Below are 5144 nucleotides of genomic sequence, written 5' to 3' on the forward strand. Positions count from 1 at the left end.
TGGCAAGTAAACCTTATGAAATGATAAGCATAGTATTTTTTTAAATTTTATTTTGGTATCATTAATCTACAATTACATGAAGGACAATATGTTTACTAGGCTCCCCGCCACATCCCTGTTCACAGTCACTGTCCATCACCATAGTAAGATGCTGTAAAATCACTACTTGTCTTCTCTGTTTTGCACAGCCCTCCCCGTGCCCCACACACACTACACATGCTAATCATAATGCCCCCTTTCTTTTTTTCCCGCCCTTATCCCTCCCTTCCCACCCGTCCTCTACAGTCCCTTTCCCTTTGGTAACTGTTAGTCCATTCTTGGGTTCTGTGCTTCTGCTGCTGTTTTATTCCTTCAGTTTTCTTTTGTTCTTATACTCCACATATGAGTGAAATCATTTGGTACTTGTCTTTCTCCGCCTGACTTATTTCACTGAGCATAATACCCTCTAGCTCCATCCATGTTGTTGCGAATGGTAGGATTTGTTTTTTTCTTATGGCTCAGTAATATTCCATTTTGTATATGTACCACATCTTCTTTATCCATTCATCTACTGTTGGACACTTAGGTTGCTTCCATATCTTGGCTAGTGTAAATAGTGCAGCGATAAACATGGGGTGCATCTGTCTTTTTCAAACTGGAGTGCTGCATCCTTAGGGTAAATTCCTAGAAGTGGAATTCCTGGGTCAAATGGTATTTCTATTTTGAGCATTTTGAGGAACCTCCATACTGCTTTCCACAATGGTTGAACTAATTTACATTCCCACCAGCAGTGTAGGAGGGTCCCCCTTTCTCCACAACCTCGCCAACATTTGTTGTTGTTTGTGTTTTGGATGGTAGCCATCCTTACTGGTGTGAGATGATATCTCATTGTAGTTTTAATTTATATTTCTCTGATGACAAGCAATGTGGAGCATATTTTCATGTGTCTGTTGGCCATCTGAATTTCTTCTTTAGAGAACTGTCTATTCAGCTCCTCTGCCCATTTTTTAATTAGATTGTTTGCTTTTTGTTTGTTGAGGTATGTGAGCTCTTTATGTATTTTGGATGTCAACCCTTTATTGGATCTGTCATTTATGAATATATTCTCCCATACTGTAGGATATCTTTTTGTTCTATTGATGGTGTCCTTTGCTGTACAGAAACTTTTCTGCTTGATATAGTCCCATTTGTTCATTTTTGCATTTGTTTCCCTTGCCCCGGGAGATATGTTCAAGAAGAGGTCACTCATGTTTATGTCTAAGAGATTTTTGCCTATGTTTTCTTCTAAGAGTTTTATGGTTTCATGACTTACATTCAGGTCTTTAATCCATTTTGAATTTACTTTTGTGTATGGGGTTAGACAGTGATCTAGTTTCATTCTCTTACATGTAGCTGTCCAGTTTTGCCAGCACCATCTGTTGAAGAGACTGTCATTTCCCCATTGTATGTCCATGGCCCCTTTATTGAATATTAGTTGACCATATATGTTTGGGTTAATGTCTGGAGTCTCTATTCTGTTCCACTGGTCTGTGGCTCTGTTCTTGTGCCAGTACCAAATTGTCTTGATTACTGTGGCTTTGTAGTAGAGCTTGAAGTTGGGGAGTGAGATCCCCCTCACTTTATTCTTCCTTCTCGGGATTGCTTTAACTATTTGGGGTCTTTGGTGTTTCCATATGAATTTTTGAACTATTTGTTTCAGTTCATTGAAGAATGCTGTTGGTAGGTTGATAGGGATTGCATCGACTCTGTATATTGCTTTGGGCAGGATGGCCATTTTGACAATATTAATTTTTCCTAGCCATGAGCATGGGATGAGTTTCCATTTGTTAGTGACCTCTTTAATTTCTCTTAAGAGTGCCTTGTAGTTTTCAGGGTATAGGTCTTTCACTTCCTTGGTTAGGTTTATTCCTAGGTATTTTATTCTTTTTGATGCTATTGTGAATGGAATTGTCTTCCTGATTTCTCTTTCTATTAGTTTATTGTTAGTGTATAGGAAAGCTACAGATTTCTGTGTGTTAATTTTGTATCCTGCAACTTTGCTGAATTCCGATATTAGCTCTAGTACTTTCGGAGTGGAGTCTTCAGGGTTTTTTATGTACAATATATTGTCATCTGCAAATAGTGACAGTTTAACTTCTTCTTTACCAATCTGGATTCCTTGTATTTCTTTGTTTTGTCTAATTGCTGTGGCTAGGACCTCCAGTACTATGTTGAATAACAGTGGGGATAGTGGGCATCCCTGTCTTGTCCCCGATCACAGAGGAAAAGCTTTCAGCTTCTCGCTGTTCAGTATGATGTTGGCTGTGGGTTTATCATAGATGGCCTTTATTATGTTGAGGTACTTGCCCTCTATACCCATTTTGTTAAGAGTTTTTATCATGAATGTATGTTGAATTTTATCGAACGCTTTTTCAGCATCTATGGAGATGATCATGTGTTTTTTGTCTTTCTTTTTGTTGATGTAGTGGATGATGTTGATGGATTTTTTAATGTTGTACCATCCTTGCATCCCTGGGATGAATCCCACTTGGTCATGGTGTATGATCCTTTTGATGTATTTTTGAATTCTGTTTGCTAATATTTTGTTGAGTATTTTTGCATCTACGTTCATCAGGGATATTGGTCTGTAGTTTTCTATTTTGGTGGGGTCTTTGCCTGGTTTTGGTATTAGGGTGATGTTGGCTTCATAGAATGAGTTTGGGAGTATTCCCTCTTCTTCTGTTTTTTGGAAAACTTTAAGGAGAATGGGTATTATGTCTTCTCTGTATGTCTGATAAAATTCCGAGGTATATCCATCTGGCCTGGGGGTTTTGTTCTTTGGTAGTTTTTTGATTACCACTTCAATTTCATTGCTGGTAATTGGTCTGTTTAGATTTTCTGTTTCTTTCTGGGTCAGTCTTGGAAGGTTGTATTTTTCTAGGAAGTTGTCCATTTCTCCTAGGCTTCCCAGCTTGTTAGCATATAGGTTTTCATAGTAGACTCCAATAATTCTTTGCATTTCCGTGGGGTCCGTCGTGATTTTTCCTTTCTTGTTTCTGATTCTGTTGATTTGTGTTGACTCTCTTTTCCTCTTAATAAGTCTGGCTAGAGGCTTATCTATTTTGTTTATTTTCTCGAAGAACCAGCTCTTGGTGTCATTGATTTTTGCTATTGTTTTATTCTTCTCAATATTATTTATTTCTTCTCTGATCTTTATTATGTCCCTCCTTCTGCTGACCTTAGGCCTCATTTGTTCTTCTTTTTCCAATTTCGATAATTGTGACATTAGACCATTCATTTGGGATTGTTCTTCCTTCTTTAAATATGCCTGGATTGCTATATACTTTCCTCTTAAGACTGCTTTTGCTATATCCCACAGTAGTTGGGGCTTTGTGTTGTTGCTGTCATTTGTTTCCATATATTGCTGGATCTCCATTTTGATTTGGTCATTGATCCATTGATTATTTAGGAGCTGTTGTTAAGCCTCCATGTGTTTGTGAGCCTTTTTGCTTTCTTTGTACAATTTATTTCTAGTTTTATACCTTTGGGGTCTGAAAAGTTGGTTAGTAGGATTTCAATCTTTTGGAGTTTACTGAGGCTCTTTTTGTGGCCTAGTATGTGGTCTATTCTGGAGAATGTTCCATGTGCACTTGAGAAGAATGTGTATCCTGTTGCTTTTGGGTGTAGAGTTCTATAGATGTCTATTAGGTCCATCTGTTCTAGTGTGTTGTTCAGTGCCTCTGTGTCCTTACTTATTTTCTGTCTGGTGGATCTGTCCTTTGGAGTGAGTGGTGTGTTGAAGTCTCCCAGAATGAATGCATTGCATTCTATTTCCTCCTTTAATTCTGTTAGTATTTGTTTCACATATGTTAGTGCTCCTGTATTGGGTGCATATATATTTATAATGGTTATATCCTCTTGTTGGACTGAGCCCTTTATCATTATGTAATGTCCTTCTTTATCTTTTGTTACTTTCTTTATTTTGAAGTCTATTTTGTCTGATACTAGTATTGCAACACCTACTTTTTTCTCTCTGTTGTTTGCATGAAATATCTTTTTCCATCCCTTGACTTTAAGTCTGTGCATGTCTTTGGGTTTGCGGTGAGTCTCTTGTAAGCAGCATATGGATGGGTCTTGCTTTTTTATCCATTCTATTACTCTGTGTCTTTTGATTGGTGCATTCAGTCTATTTACATTTAGAGTGATTATTGAAAGGTATGTACTTATTGCCATTGCAGGCTTTAAGTTTGTGGTTACCAAAGGTTCAAGGTTAGCTTCTTTACTATCTTACTGTCTAACTTAACTCGCTTATTGAGCTATTATAAACACGGTCTGATGATTCTTTATTTCTCTCCCTTCTTATTCCTCCTCCTCCCTTCTTCATATGTTGGGTGTTTTGTTCTGTGCTCTTTGTAGGAGTGTTCCCATCTAGAGCAGTCCCTATAAGATGCCCTGTAGAGGTGGTTTGTGGGAGGCAAATTCCCGCAACTTTTGCTTGTCTGGGAATTGTTTAATCCCTCCTTCATATTTAAATGATAATCATGCTGGATACAGTATTCTTGGTTCGAGGCCCTTCTGTTTCATTGCATTAAGTATATCATGCCATTCTCTTCTGGCCTGTAGGGTTTCTGCTGAGAAGTCTGATGATAGCCTGATGGGTTTTCCTTTGTAGGTGACCTTTTTTTTCTCTCTGGCTGCCTTTAATACTTTGTCCTTGTGTTTGATCTTTGCCATTTTAATTATTATGTGTCTTGGTGTTGCCCCCCTGGATCCCTTGTCATTGGAGTTCTGTGTACCTCTGTGGTCTGAGAGACCATTTCCTCCCCTAGTTTGGGGAAGTTTTCAGCAATTATTTCTTCAAAGACACTTTGTATCCCTTTTTCTCTCTTCTTCTTCTTCTGGCACCCCTATAATGCGGATATTGTTCCGTTTCAATTGGTCACACAGTTCTCTTAAAATTCTTTCATTCCTCGAGATCTTTTTATCTCTCTCTGCATCAGCTTCTCTGCATTCCTGTTCTCTGTTTTCCAGTCCATTAATGGTCTCTTGCATTTCATCCATTCTGTTTTGAAGTCCTTCCAGAGCTTGTTTTATTTCTGTATTCTCCCTCCTTAGTTCTTGCATATTTCTCTGCAAGTCCATCAACATGGTTTTGACTTTTGTTTTGAATTCTTTTTCAGTAAGAC

The sequence above is a fragment of the Manis pentadactyla genome, chromosome 10, assembly GCF_030020395.1.
Source record: "Manis pentadactyla isolate mManPen7 chromosome 10, mManPen7.hap1, whole genome shotgun sequence".
NCBI lineage: Eukaryota > Metazoa > Chordata > Mammalia > Pholidota > Manidae > Manis > Manis pentadactyla.